The sequence below is a fragment of the Callospermophilus lateralis genome, chromosome 12 (assembly GCF_048772815.1).
Source record: "Callospermophilus lateralis isolate mCalLat2 chromosome 12, mCalLat2.hap1, whole genome shotgun sequence".
NCBI classification, from domain to species: Eukaryota; Metazoa; Chordata; class Mammalia; order Rodentia; family Sciuridae; genus Callospermophilus; species Callospermophilus lateralis.
In genome coordinates this window covers 68,505,826-68,521,720 of record NC_135316.1, presented here as the reverse complement: position 1 = coordinate 68,521,720, position 15,895 = coordinate 68,505,826, and the positions used below count along the sequence as shown (strand labels likewise).

The window sequence follows — 15,895 nt, the reverse complement described above, 5'->3', positions numbered from 1 at the left end:
AAAGGTCCCATTCTACACTAAGATCATACCTAGGGCTTCCTCCAAACAGCTCAACTACTTACATTTTCATTTCTCATTAGGCCAAATTTCCTGTTCTTATATTTGTACTAACAAATTGTGAAATTTCATTGCTGTATAAAAAAATCTACATAAGTTGCATGTAGCTCTGATATTTGAGATACAAATTTCTAGCTCTGCTGAATAAGATACCCAGAGCATACACAAGCACAAACTGGGGTTCCCTAGGATAAGTTTGGAAGAGACACTGATTAGTATTCTAGCTTCTAGATAATTACTTCTCACTTATAGAAATTACGAACTCCTTTAAGAGGAAAGTTTAAAAAATAATCTACATCATATCACATTTTATTTTAATAAAAGCATAAAACAATATTTAAAGTCCTTACTCCTTAAACACTTACACCCTTATGAAACCAAAAGAAAATTATAATCTCATAAACACATTGAAAAAAAAATTAGGAAAATTCAACTTTGCAATATTAATTTAATGGATGACATTGATCTGTGAAAACTCCATCTCTAAAACAGAAAAACATAAATTAAGATCCAGGTTTAAAATAGGCTCTCTTTCATCCACGAGAAAGATTTTCCCTGGTATGTGAAATAAAGTCTAACCCCTTAGCATAGCATTCTAGTCCCTCTTTGTAGTCAGACCTCTTCCAACCTATTCCCCTCTTTATCCCCTACTCCCTCTTTAGACTTCCACCCAGATGATTTGCCATTTTCCAGAGAAGCCCAAACCTTGCCTATACCTGTGATTTTTGTCAACACTGTCCTCTCAGACTCCACTCTTCTCAGGCTACCAGCACTCTAATGTTCCTCTCAGATTCAGATCCAAAGACATCTATTTCATGAAGCCATTTCCATTCCTGGGACTTAAAAATCTCAGCCCACTTCCCCACCAACTTTCTAGAGTGTTTGGCTCATAATATATCTTTTCACATCATCTGCTATTATGTCAGCCATTTATAGATCTGTTTTCTTTACTACATTGTAAACTGGAAAAAATAGATTTATTATTTATAATTCACATAGCATACAATTCACCCTTTTAAAGTGTATAACTGAATGATTTATAGTATTGTCACAGGGTTGTACAACCATCATCACAAACAATTTCTGAACATTTTTATCACCTGCCTTGGGAATCCTATGCCCATTTGTACTCACTTCCTACACCCCACTCTAGATCTGAGCAACTGCTAATCTACTTTCTATATAGATCTGCCTATCTAATCATTCCATGTAGATTGAATTATCCAATATATGATATTTGGTGTATATGTAATCTTTTAAGGGCAGAAATCAAGACCTATTCATAGAACTAGGAGTTAATGAGAAGGACATGTGATATAATAAAAGAGAATGTGTTTGGAGGCAGACAAGTCTGAGTTAAAAATAATAATTCAGTTTTTTACTAGTTATGTAACTTTGGGTAAGTCACTTGATCCCTCTGTTCATTGATCTATACAATGTGGATAATAATACCCTTCTTAAAAGATTATTGTAAGGGTAAGAAAAAGGATATGGAAAGTTCTTGAAGAAGAGTTTGCTCAATAAACAGAAGGTGTTATTTGTTTTTATCTGTACACCCACAGCACATGGCACAGTCGATCATAAGGTAGCTTCCTTTTGTTTCTCAACCACTGTTCTTCAGAAGAAAATTAATCTAGTCAATATGGGGAGATGGTGAAGCCAATAAACAAATCTAGGATCTGAGATCAGAAGGAAGGCAGTTAGCCTTCTGAAGACACTTAGAAAAATCAGCTCATCCATCTCAACTTCTAGCTTTCATTTGCATATATTATCATGTAGTAATTATTTCTGCTTTCCTTATGAGGGGACAATAGAAGCCTGAATCACACCTGAAATTCTCCTTAGGACAGAGGAGCAATACCATCTGAATCATGAGGAGAATGAAGTACAGAACCCTTTCACAAAACACATGTTTATCCATGAGAAGGAAAATCCAATAATCATGACAATTATATCTAGAAATATCCAAATAAATTAGAGATCTTTACCATTGAACAATTAGGGTCCTCATAGACAAGAAAGGTATTCACATACTAATTCAATTCCACAACATAAACAGGAAAGAAAGAGACAAAAGTCACAATAATAATAATAATGTTTGTTTGAATCATACTTCTAATACAGGATATAAAGGATTTAATTAAGAGCCAGAAAGAAACTGAGTAGTATGCCTTCAAATAAAAAGGATATACAAGTAATTCAGTCCCTATGGAAGAGAAACACAATAGGATGCTTAAAGAAGAAAACATCTAATTTACAAAGGACAACAGGATAAGTGATAGGAGTTTTCTGTAGGACTTAATTAAAAAATAATAATCCTATAAATCATGGCAATAATTAAGAATTTTTTTTCAGAAGAGATAATGTAGCAATTGACTGTGACAGTAACTTGAATTAATAAATTCCAGCCCATTATGCAGGCTGAAGAAATTTTCAAACATAGTCATGAGGCAGCATTATTAGGACAGAAATAAGCTGAGCATTTCATTCTGAAATTACTCTTTCTCTTTTAATTTATCCTTTCCCCATACTTTTCAAAAACTTTTCTGATGTCAAAATTTAAGCCGACCTTGTAATCCAAAACACGAGGGCCACTAAGTTTTTCCTTTCACTTGTTGCTTTCAAAATCAGACAGAAAAAGATAAATAGTAAATACATATCAGTTCTTAATATATCTAGTTCCTTATGCTGGTGGTCCTCTCACATATGTTCATGAACAAGTCACTCTGAAACCTCATGCCATCACCTCTCCTCCCTTTGTGAAAATAAATGCCTTGTCAAGACAGAAAAACTTGAGACCCTGTTTCTGGTTTACCATATAACCTAGCTATCACACTTCTGGCTATATCTCCAAAGGAAACCAAATCAGTGTATGAAAGTGATACCTGAACTCCCATGCTATTGCAGCACTGCTCACAATAGCCAAGATACAGATCAACCAATGTGTGTCCAGCAGCAGATAAATGGGTATAGAAAATCTGTTATATGTTACTATGCAATATATAATTATACATTGTGATATATATGGAATATTATTCAGCCATAAAAATAATGAAATTCCATTATTTATGCAAAATGGATTAAAATGGAGTACACTCCTAAGTAGAATCTAAAAAAGTTGTCCTCCAAGAAGAGAGAACAGTGATTACCAGAGGTTCAGAAGGATAGGGAAAAGCAGGGACAAAGGGGGTTGGGTAACAGGTACAAAAATAGTTACTCAACTGGCCCAGCTCAGCTCTAGGACTTAGGCACCAAGGAGGGGAAGCATTGTCTACACTTTTTACTGGGCTTCTGTTTGCATAAGAAACTTTCTTATGCTGAGAAAGACGTTTAGTACTGAGCATCTTTGAAAATAGTCCTTCAAGTTATGACAAGCTTAGGAACTGATGGGGGGAAGAGGGGAGGAAACTGAAGGGACAAGATATTGGCTTTCAGTATTACCCTAACCATACCTGGAGTGAATCAAAATCCAGAACCCAAAAAATCAACATGAAACTCACTAAAGAAAATGACCAGAATACAAATATCCTCTCATGTAAAATGATAGAACAGGAAAATTGTTATTCACCAAGCTTTTGAGTCCTCTCTAACATTCACAATGACCTAGGTACTTATTCCAATATGGAATGTCTTCATTAACTCTTTCTTGCTGACAAACCACACAAAATCAAAACTTGAATTAGTTTTTGTGCTTTTAACATTTCTTAAGAGTTTTGTTTCAAATGCCAAAAGTTTGCTCCCCAGGCCACTAATCATTAGAATCCTGCCCTATCTTTGGCTTTTCCATTGACTGTTACTTTAACCAGTTGAGTGGATATTTTTAAATATCTCTAATTTTTCTTTCTTAACATAGGAATGATAATATAGTACCTATCATTTGTCTTAACAGGGTATGATAAATGTTCTTCAATCTTAAGGATATTCTTCTGAACAAATATGAAGAGGCATTTCATATTGAAATGTTATGACCCGGGCTGGGGATGTGGCTCAAGTGTTAGCACGCTTGTCTGGCATGAGGGCGGCGCTGGGTTGGATCCTTAGCACCGCATACAAATAAAGATGGTGTGTCCGCCGAAAACTAAAAAATAAATATTAAAAAACTCTCTCTCTCTCTCTCTTTAAAAAAATGTTATGACACACTAATACAATATCGAAATAAAACATTAAAGTAATAATAGATCCATAGCATTAGCTAACAGAGGTGGTAGTCATGAATATACATACATTCCAGCCCTCAGAATACCTTATTACTGCCCACAGTTCTTTTTCTTCTTTGGAAGGGAGGAGCCAATAGTTCATTCAATGTATTCCTTAGTCATCAAAATATTTTATATTCCCCTAAAAGGCTATTGCCTTTGACTCAAATATTTTAGAAACTGACCAAAGTATCCTCTTGCATCTAAGATCTCTATTTGCCTTAGATAAGTATATAAATTAGACTTGCTACTTATTATTATAAAGATTAGTTTGATGTGAATTCTAAGTCAAAGGGGCAGAATTGTGGAGGAATGGAAAGTAAATTTAATCCATTCTATATTCATTATCATGGGGCTCAATTCACCAAGAAAATGGCTTTTGTTGCCTTAAAGATACAAGGATCTCAGCAAAAGTGAGGTATGAGATAGGATGAGCTCTGTGCTCACCTTGTGGAGACAGCTATAAAGAATGACAGGAAGGACTTTAGAATTTAAACCGCCTCAAATTTTTCAGTTTTTTTCTGTTTATAATATTAAAAAAATTATTTAATTGCTCTGAGGTTTCTTATGTATAAAATGGGAACAAAACTGCTTTTGTTGCATTCATCAAATCAAATATTCATTTGTTTATATTGTTCCTTTGTTTGTAGCTCTGCCACTGAGTTTCTTGAGAGTAGGGACCAGTCTTATTCATTTCTATATCTTGAATACCTAACACAGTGCCCAATAAACAAAAACACTATTTGTTAAATTATATTGAATCAACTATATGTACTATTGCAGCTCTTTGATGACAACATACTGCATAATATTTTTCTGAGGATAAAAATGCCAGTTTTAAACTTAGATAGTGTGGTCACATTAGATTACTGCTCAGGAAATCTTCACCATGACCTTCTCCTCAATGAGAAATTCTCCTACCCCTTGAATATAGGCTTGGCTATGTGCCTTGCTTTGGCTAATAGGATTTTAGTGGCCATGAGTAGAGACTTGTCTTGGGATTACTCTCTTATTCCTGCCTTCCACCAAGAGAGGAGCATGCTATGGGTGGCCCCCTAGTCCTGGAGGATGGGAGACACCAGGAGGGAGGCCTTCCTGAAGCCAGGTTGGATCAGCCAACCTTCAACTGATTAAGATGTATCAGCCAGAAATAGTACTCTATGCCACTGTTCTGGAAGGGGGATTGCTAGACAAATTACTGAAGTATACTTGATTAATACAGATGGTGTTTGGTTAAAGAATGTGCACCATTTTCTATAGTATTACTTCTAAAACTGGACTATACTTTTAATCTAATGAGTCCTATTTTCAGTTCAACTCAGTAGATTACCTAATTAATGTAAATGTGTTATTCATGTTTCAAGTAGTATAATGTTTAAAATTGAAGACCCAAGTGAAATTCTTGAAACAAGGTATTTCTCCAAGGCAAAGTTCACCATGGCATTTACTGCTTAGCTTTACCTAGAAGTAAGATTTCCCTTTCTACTGCCACTCATGTCACCCCCGAAAGCCTGATGTCAGCATTGGGAGCAGAACCATCTATCAACAAGAGCCATATTTTTTTTTTCTCCTCAGGCAACAAGACACATGGAACTCCCCATGTAGCCACAGGTACGAGTTGAAGGAGAAAAGGAAATGAGTGGCCTTCTACTCATGGGAGTGGGAGCTAAGCCCCTCTTAAATGTTTACCATTACTTTTAGAATCCACTAAGGCCCAATGCCATATATGACACTTTCACTTAGCCAGACACTATGGCGTACACCTGTAATCCCATCAATTTAGGAGGCTGAGACAGGAGGACCACAAGTTCAAGTTCAGCCTCTGCAAATTAATGAGACCTTGTCTCAAAATAAATCATAAAAGGGCTAGGGATTTAACCCCCTGAGTTAAATCCCCAATACCATAAAGAAACAAAAATCACTTTAACTTAATAATGAAGCACCTCTAGGTGCATCTCCTTTATGATCAGCCAGTGATGAGACCACCAGTTCATATTGTAAAGTTTAGGTCCAAAAGTCACTTGCAGACCTATAGCTGGCAGACACTTTCAGTGGAACCCTAGGAGCAAGTCATGATCTGTTTTTCAAAAGGAAAACAGTGACTTTATAAAGAGGTCTGAGCCTTGTTCTTAAATCCTAGGGACCCATACTGATTCTCTCATCTGGACTTCCTGCAGGCTCTATTCATACTCCTCATCCACTCTGGACACTCAAGCATGGCCTCTTATACTGAAGTCTGGCCAATCCTGGAGTTCGTTTTCATTTGTCTTGCACTGGGTTCCACTGGAAATATTCTGGTTGGTGACTAACTGGAAATATTCTGGTTGGTGACTAAATGAGTCAGAGAAGATCTAATTCAGTTCATCTTGCTTCAAAAATCCCAAGATGCCTGCTAAACATTGCTCCTCTTTCTTAATGGAAGGGGCACAGGGTGAACAATCATTTTCTCTGGATCAAATATGCCGACTTGATTCAAACAAATAGACCCTTCAAACTTGATTGAGATAGTGGGTACCTAAATTTTCAGAAATTTTAATCTCTCAACTACTGGCACCCACATCTTAGGGTGTCTATTATTTACTGCTACCAGGTCTTGCCAGTATGATATCAAAGATGTAATGCACAAATGTGTTGTCTTACAGGACAGACAGAGTTGACATAAGCCTTTGGCAAGACTGGTTGTTGAATAGTTGGGAAATGCCCCAATTTCATGACTAGGTTCATCAGAAAGTGTGGCAGTTTGTATCAGAAAAAATAACAACAAAACAAAAAATTACCTCTGAATATCTACCAGTTTCAACTGAATTGATTTTTAATAATTCATTGTCAATCACTAAAATACAGTCAAACTGGTGAGCTAAATGAGAACATAATAGCAATTGCTTCTGTCTTAGGTCATTTTCTGTTGCTAAATCACAAACTGAGGAACTGAACAAGCACTTCACAGAAGAAGTACGATAGGTCAACAAATATATGAAAAAATATTCAACATCTCTAGCAGTTAGAGAAATGTAAATTAAAACTACTCTGAGATTTAATCTCATTCCAGACAAAGTGGCAATTATGCAGAATCCATGTAACAATCTTGGTGAGGATGTGGGGAAAACATAAACTTGTACATTGCTGGTGGATCGCAAATTGGTGCAACCACTATAAAATGCAGTATGGAGCTTCCTCAGAAAACATGGAATGGAACCATCATTTGACCCAGTTATCCCACTCTTCAGTTTATACCCAAAGGACTTAAAATCAGCATACTACAGATGCAGCCACATCAATGTTTATAGCAGCTCCGTTCACAATAACAAAACTATGGAACCAACATAGGGGCCCTTCAACAAATGAACAGATAAAGAAAATGTAGTATATATACATAAATAGAATATTATTCAGCCTCAAAAAAGAATGAAATTATGGCATTTGCAGGTAAATGGATAGATCTAGAGACTATAATACTAAGTGGAATAAGGCAATCCCCAAACAGGAAAGGCCAAATGTTCTCTGTGATATGCAGATGCTGACTCACAATAAGTGGGGTGGTATCCGGATAGGAGTAAGTTGGATTACACAAAAAGGAATGAAGGGAATGCGGAAAGAATGGGAATAGGAAAGATAGTAGAATGAATCACTTTCCTATGTATATATATAATTACACAATAACCAATGTGATTCTACATCATGTACAAGCAGAAGGATGAAAAGTTACACTCCATATCTACCTATGTGTGTATGTATGTATATATATATATATATATATATATATATATATATATATATATAATATATTAAAATACATTATATTGTCATGTATAACTAATAAGGAAAAATTTTTAAAATACCACATACTTGGTAACTAAGGAAATTATTGTTTTTTACAGCACTAGAAGCTGGGAAGTCCAATATCAAGTTGTCAGAATTTGGCAAGAGTCCTCTTGCAGCATTATCCCACAACAGAAGGCAAGAAGGTGAGAAGGTGAGAAAATAAGACACTGATTTTGCAGCCTCAAACCCTTTTATAATCTGAATTAATTAATTCATGAGGGTGAAGCCCCACCTTCCAACACTGTGGCATTGGGTTTAAGTTCCTAACACATACATTTTGGAACACTTCCAAACCACAGCAACTTTTCCAAACAAACATAGCCTCTAAGTCTTTAATGGTGGCAATTATCTCTATGGTCACTACTCAAGGATGTAGGATGGTTTGGTTTGTTTATTTATTTTTTATTTGTTTAATAGTATGAATAAGGAGATCCAGGTACCTACTGGTACCTACAATAGACTTTGCTCTAAAGAAGTGGTTCTCAAATTTTAGTGTATATCATAATCACCTGGAAGGAGGGCTTTAAACAGAAATTGTTGGATCCAACCCCAGAAATTTATGATTCAGTAAACCTAGGAAAGTTTGAGAATTGGTATTTTTAAAAAATTCACAGAGAGTACTGATATCAATGTAGACTGTGCCTGAGGATTACATATAAGAGAAAAAGAAATACATTTTTAAAGGAATGTAGGGCCTTACAAATTATTGGTCACTTACAGAGAATGAAATGGAGGCAAGTGGTGAATTTGGTTCTGTGACAACTGGTTAATACAACTGCCTTTCCACCACATATAGATGCTGTAAATTTTAAATGAGATCATGAATTTAAAGTGGTCAGAACCAGTACCTGGTATATGGAATCACTCAATAAATGAAGGAATATCATCATTATTTATTACTACTTTACTTTTTTCTTTATTAACTTAAAAACTCACCCAACACAGCTGATAACACTTCTGTATCTTTCTCTGTTATTTTACCACTTGGTCACTGAATTTGTTCATCTGTAAAATAAAATGTAAAATGATAGGTGATCTTTGGTATTTTATTCTAAATTTAAAAACCTTTGGTTTTACATCTATACGAATGCTTTACAACTGCCCTAAGTTTTACATTCACTGAGAGTATAGAAGCTCTGGATGACTATGGCTCTGATGTCCTGAAAATCTTGTTTCTTATTTATCTTATCTAAAGTTTTCATCTTGTGGAAAAAGTAAAAAGTAGATTGAACTTTCAGTTAGTTTCTACCTCTATTTATTCCTGGAAACACAGAACTGAGGTACTATAAAGAGAAAAACCCAAACAGAAAAGGTTGAGTCTTCTGTCCATTAGGATCATACTTTTCCCATTTGGGTTTCTCTGAGGTTTTATTTGAGAGAACAAAACCCCATTTAGCAGAGGTTCCACAGAAACATAAAAGGAAGCTGTTATTTTTTTAATTATATAGGTCTAATTATAATAATGTGATAGATTACTTATCATATACTGAGGAGCAAGAGTTTCAAGTTATTCTAGGATTAGAAACTGGAAATTATTCGTTAAGATTCCACTGACTTCAATGGAAGTCCATTAAAAATTCTGCATAACAATCCTATTATCAGTGTACTTTCAAATGATGAGAAAACAGACAAGAAATAAAATGTGCAATTGCCAAAATGGTTAGTTTACTGCTGACTTTACCATTGACAATCTGCCTCCTTTTGAAATGTCAAAAAGCTGAATTTTGTAAAAAAAAAAAAAATATTTTTTTAGTGGTTGATGGACCTTTATGTGATTTATTTATTTATATGCAGTGCTGAGAATCAAACCCAGTTCCTCACACATGCTAGGCAAGCTTTCTGTCACTGAGCCACAGCCCCTGTAATGTGCTCAGCAGAGCATGAAATCATAGCAAATTATATCTGGAAAGGAGACTATTTATGGATTGTGTTTAAATTTAGAACTAGTCTCTTAAGTACAAGAAAAAGAACCAGTCACATATCTCTTCATCTGCACAAAGTAGAATTTAGGCAGAACTTATTTTTATGTTTCCTTCCAATTTGGAGTTACTGATTCTTAATTCACATACATGTAGCCCTATATAGATACAGTCATAGACACATAAAATGTCCTTAATTTGGACTGTGTTAATTTGAGAATTTATGATCAACCATCAAAGTGAGGCTAGTTAAGTTACAATCTTCCTCTGCCAATGACATTAGAAGCTTGTTCAGAAACAACAAACAAATCCTAAAAGGCTTACCAGCTTTAAAGAAAAAGCTATTTTCAAAACATTTGGAATTCCTGATTGTAAAGAAAGAGCAGAAGTGGAGGTCAGCCACTTGGAAAACACAAGTGATGTTTTGATGTACTTCAGAGAGATCTTCAACTAGGACCCCTTAGGGAGAAGATTCCCTAACCCTCAGAGGACCAGGAAGCTTGCTGTGACAGAAGAAGCCAAGGGAAATCATCTGCAGAAGTACCATGGCCTAGCAAATTATCCTCTGAGCCTCCTCTTGTATTTTCTGCTCCGACAGTAAAAGACATTCAATGAAGTTATACAATGAAGACCACTCAGTTACAGGTTATTATGTGAAATTCACTCATTCAGAAAGATTTATTGAATGCCTCCTTGTAAGATTTGCTATTATGTATCCTTACCAAGTGTTGATTTCATCTATTGCTTTTCAGGATATGTTATATGAGTACCTCACTATTACACAGTTGACTCTAATGGGAGTTTAGTTACATTGTCTCAAAAGGCTGCATGTGGATCTCACAGGCAAATGGGATATTACCAAAAACAGAAACTAGGGCGGTTAGAGAATACTACAATTTATTAATTGCTTTTAGCACTAACGCTAGAAAAGCTAAAATTCAGAATGAGAAGCAAATTTAGAAAAACCAGAAAAACATATAACCAGAAATTTTCATCACACTTTAGGAAAACTATCACAAAATGAATACTGAAGAGACTATGGATGCAGGAGAGCAGCGATAGGAGTCAGCTGAGATAGGAGTCAGAGAACCCTTCAGATTCATTAAGTCACTCTAGCTGAGTCCAGAGGCTAATCAAGATTGGCCAAGGCCTTTCGTCCCACTTGAACTCACTGACATGGACTCCTACCTGTCTCTCCTAATGCTAGTCTCTTTGCCCCTGTCTGACTTTTCAGAAACTGTTCATACTTTAGAGACTTGCTCAGCTATCCCCACTGCAGTCCTCTCTGGTTCCTCCTTACTCAACATGAGACCCACTTTCTGCATGTCCCAGGAAAACCTTTAAAACATGGCTATTTACCACTGAATGGTTCTCTAATGGGTATTGAGTTCTGGAAGTCATATCTTAAACTTTTTGATGATTTATGAATTTCCTTGTGCACAAAAGTCTATATAAATTAGATCATATCAATTAAATAGTTAATAAATTGCATTTGTTAAAAGAATAAAAATGTAGAAGAATGACACTGTTTTAGAAATTTGGGGATCTACGACCCACACAATCCCCACTATTCCTAATTCCTATAAGAAAGAAGGAAGACATTTAAATATTTTTGCCAAGTTGAAGAATGCTGTTAAGGAAGTTTTTCATTACTGAGAACTTTCATTCTAATCCATATATTAATGTGTGAAGTTAATTAGTACAAATAATCAGACCAAAATGTCCCCAAATATACCGACATTCATCACTACCACCTCTAAGAACTACTCAGTTTCTATATCCTCTCTCCTAATTAGTGACATCAGCTAGGAACCTGGGGTCCACCCAATCCTCTCTCCCACTCCCATATCTGATTATTCACCAAATTCTGTTGAACCTTTCAGATTCATTCTTGCTCCTCCTTCAGCTCAGCTTTTACCTTTGTTCAGGCCTTAACATCCCTGCCCATCCAGGCTCTATGGTCATTTCTAACTGGTTGCCTAGTTGGTCTTACCTATTTCTAATCCACACCATAATCAGGAAGGATCTTTCTGAAAGACAAATCTGTTCTTGTCATTCCCCTTTTCTAAGTCTTGTAATAACTTCTAATACCTACAAGATAAAGCCTTAACTTCTTTGGAGTCCATCAAGGGTCCTCATAATTTGGTCCCTGTTTTTCTTTTTTCTTAGTTTGGTACTGGAGATTAGGCCCAGGGACACTTAACCACTGAGCCACATTCCCCAGCTGTTTTCATTATTTATTTATTTATTTATTGAGACAGGGTCCTGCTATGTGGCTTAGAGTCTAACTAAATTGCTGAAGCTGGCCTAGAACTTGTGATCCTCCCACCTCAGCCTCCCAAGCCACTGGGATTCCAGGTGGGCACCTCCACACCCAGCTCCACCTTCCTAACATTGCCTTTTCCCACTTGCCTATGTGCAGGATACCTTCTACCCACCCTACCACTGTTAGGCTTTGAAGTGCCAAACTATTTCACCTCACTGTGTAGAAACATTTTGACTCTGTATCCTTTTAAACTACTTGAGTCACCTTCAGACTCAACACAAGGACCAGTTTTTTTTTCTTGACCACCTCTGAAAGATGGATGCCTGGGTCACCATGCTGCCTGGTAATTGCCTCTAAAATGGCACATACCCATTTGACCTACTAGACTTTCTCAAGTAGGGAGGGCTGGGAAGAAGATAGATTCTGTGTGAGGGTAGAAAATAGAGTTGGGCATTTCCTATATTACTATCACTCATCACCTAATAACTACTCAAGTGCTTGCTGAACATTAGTGACTTGGACTCAGCTAGAGTGAGGTGATGATGGAAGAGTTTCAAAGAGAAGGAATTTCAGGGGAAATGAAAGAGAACAGCTCAGAAGCAAGAGCAAAAGCTCAGAAGTATATTTGAAGTACACTGAGAACTGCACACCAAGGTTTTTTTTTTTTTTTTTTTTTTTCTGATATGGCTACATTGGAGGGTTTTTACAAAAGGGCTAAAGATAAGGAAAGGAGCCAGTCTGTACTAGTACTGAAGATGAAATAAAACAAAAATAACTCAAAGACTTTTGCCTGGGAAACTGGGAGACTAGTAGTATCCTGATAGAATATGATGAACTTCAATTGCACATTCAGACATGTTCTTATCATATGAACTTGAAATAACATCGACAAAGAAAAACTGGAGGGTCACCTACAAACTACCTACAAATGTCATTACCAACCTGAAGTTTTATGCCATCTTACCCATATTTCTATTTTCTTGGCTTCATGTTCAATTGTTTTTAAAGAATGGTATTCCTAATACAAGTCCTTACACACAACAGACACACAGTATTTTTTTCCCTTTTATTGCGGTACTGAGCATTGAACCCAGGTGTACTTTATCACTGAACTACATCCATAGTCCATTTGCATTTATTTATTTTGAGACAGGATCTTGTTCAATAGCTAAATCTGGCCTTAAACTTCCTATTCTCCTGTTTTGGCATTCCTAATAGTTGGGATTATAGGAATGCACAAAAAAGGTATGTCAAAGATAAGGTATGGATGATACTCAGTTCGTTTTAAAATTTGATCTTTATTATGATCATCATCCAAGGTTCATCAGTAGGGCACTTACCTAAACTGGGAAAGACATTGCTTTCGATCTTCAGCAGTGATGATGATAATGATACTAAATTAAATAATCAATAAATTCTAACACTTGGGTAGGGACTATATAAGATGAGTTATATTCATGTAGTCTCAGAAGGAAGATCTATAGTGTCAGAAAGTAATGAAATGCCGGGTTTGATGGGTATGCCTGTAATCCCAGGTACTCAGGAGACTGAGACAGGAGGATTGCAAATCGAAAGCCAGCCTGGAAAATTTTATAAGTCACTGTTTCAAATAAAAAGGACTGGGGAGTAGATTGCTGGCAAAGTGCCTGCTTAGTATGACTAAGGCCTTGGGATCAATCCCCAGAAGAGAGAGAGAGAGAAAGAAAGAAAAAGAGGGAGGGAAAGAGGAAAGAGTGGGGGGGGGGAGGGAGGGAAAGAGAGAGAAAAGGAAAAACAAAAGGACAAAAGAAAGGAAAGAAGGAAGAAAGGAAGGGAGGGAATGAGGAAGGAAGAAAAGGGCTTAAAAACTAAAAAGAAAAAAAAAAGGTTATTTCAAAGATAAATAGGAACCCAACTGGAAGAGCAACAAATGGATAATCTGAGCAACAAAAATAAAGTGACATTGGATTGAAATTCAAAGTAGAGGTTGGTTGGGAAGATGGCCGCGAAGGGAGTGCAGTAACTCCGAGTACTGCGTCACTGTGAGGGAAAATGATGAGTTAGAACGGCTAAAAGCTATCTGGTTAGGAATTTCCAGCAAAATTGGGGTGCTCCAAAACCTAGTGGAAGGATTTTCATCGCACGAGGATCAGCTTCAGGGGCTCAAAAGCGAGCGATTTGTCCGTACGGAGCGCTTATTGTTCGGCAGATCGCCCTGCGGCTGGAGTCTGCGGAGCGCACTGGGAAACGACGGGCTGGTGGCGCAGAGATACAGCGATGCTGATTCTGCGGGCTCCTGCCAGCTAGGCATTTGCTGAGCTCGGAGCTGAATTCTGGGTTGGAGACGGGGAAGGAAACGGTCCAGTTCGGTTCTCCACACCGGTCAGACCACGGAGGAAGCCAGCGGCCACCATCTTGGAGAGCTGACGTCACCATCCTTGTTTTTGACTGATTGCAGCTCTTTCAGCTATAGAACAGGTAATTTCAGGCTGACAATTGTCTGCGTCTCGCAGACAAATTGCTCAGACTTAGTGCTAAATAACACGCGGAAACTGCTTCTTGGAGCCTGCTCCTATCAGAACACGCACCGAGCCCGGAGCGGCGGAGCTCCGGCTACCGGAGCTGCTCTGGCCCAGGGCTATAGAACCCGCGGAAACTGCTTCTTGAAGCCTGCTCCTGTCGGAGCATGCACCAAGTCCGGAGAGGCCGAATTCTGGCTCCCGGAACTGCTCTGGCCCAGGGATAAAGAACCCGTGGAAACTGTCTCTCGGTCCGGGTCCTGCTGAATACTGTGAAGGCCAGAGGGGCGGAGCAGAGCCGCCGCCAGAGCCCGGAACAGGCCTAGCGACCTGCCGGCGTGGTGTCGCGTCGCCCCGGCTAGAGCAGGGGCCGAACAGAGCCGCCGCCAGAGCCCGGAACAGGCACAGCGACCCGCCGGCGTGGTGTCGCGTCGCTCCGGCTAGAGCAGGGGCCGAACAGAGCCGCCGCCAGAGCCCGGAACAGGCACAGCGACCCGCCGGCGTGGTGTCTCGTCGCTCCGGCTAGAGCGGGGGCCGAACAGAGCCGCCGCCTGCGCCCGGAGCAGGTCCAGAGACCTGCCGGCGTGGTGTCGCATCGCTCCGACTCGAGCAGGGGCCGAACAGAGCCGCTGCCAGAGCCCGGAATAGGCCCAGCGACCCGCCGGCGTGGTTGTCAAGAATCCCCAATTGGAGTAGGGGGAAAGCAGATCCTCCACCCGCGTCCGCAAGGTAGGCAGGCCTGTGACAGTCTGGCAGAACAGCCCCAGCGGCCTGCCGGCGTGGTAGACACGTCACACCACTTGGGGGAGGGGCAGAGCAGAGCCGCTCCCCGAGCCTGGATCAGGCCCAGCGGCCCGCCAGCGTGGCAGTCACATCACTCCATTTGGAGTAGGGGCAGAGCAGAGCCGCAGCCCGCGCCCAGAACAGGCACAGCGACCTGCCGGGGTGGTAGTCACGACAACCCAATTGGAGAAGGGGCAGAGCAGAGCCGCCGCCCACGCCTGCAAGGTAGTCAGATCCGCGACTAACTGGTGGAACAGGCCCAGGGGTTCACGGACGTGGTGACGTGGTAGACACGTCACAGCAATAGGAGGAAGGGCAGAGCAGAGCCGCTGCCCGCGCCTCCAAGGTAGGCAG

The 15,895-nt window shown here is 38.9% G+C and overlaps 1 protein-coding gene across 2 annotated transcripts in view; it reads right to left on the bottom strand.

Annotated features, from left to right (window-relative positions):
- Positions 1-15,895, bottom strand: part of LOC143411686 (purine nucleoside phosphorylase LACC1) — a 77,918-nt gene that overhangs the window by 30,577 nt on the left and 31,446 nt on the right. For both annotated transcript variants that reach the window (XR_013092885.1, XR_013092886.1), the window contains exon 7: positions 9,012-9,080. The gene's annotated coding sequence lies outside the window, so the exon portion shown is untranslated. The remainder of the gene's footprint in view (positions 1-9,011; positions 9,081-15,895) is intronic.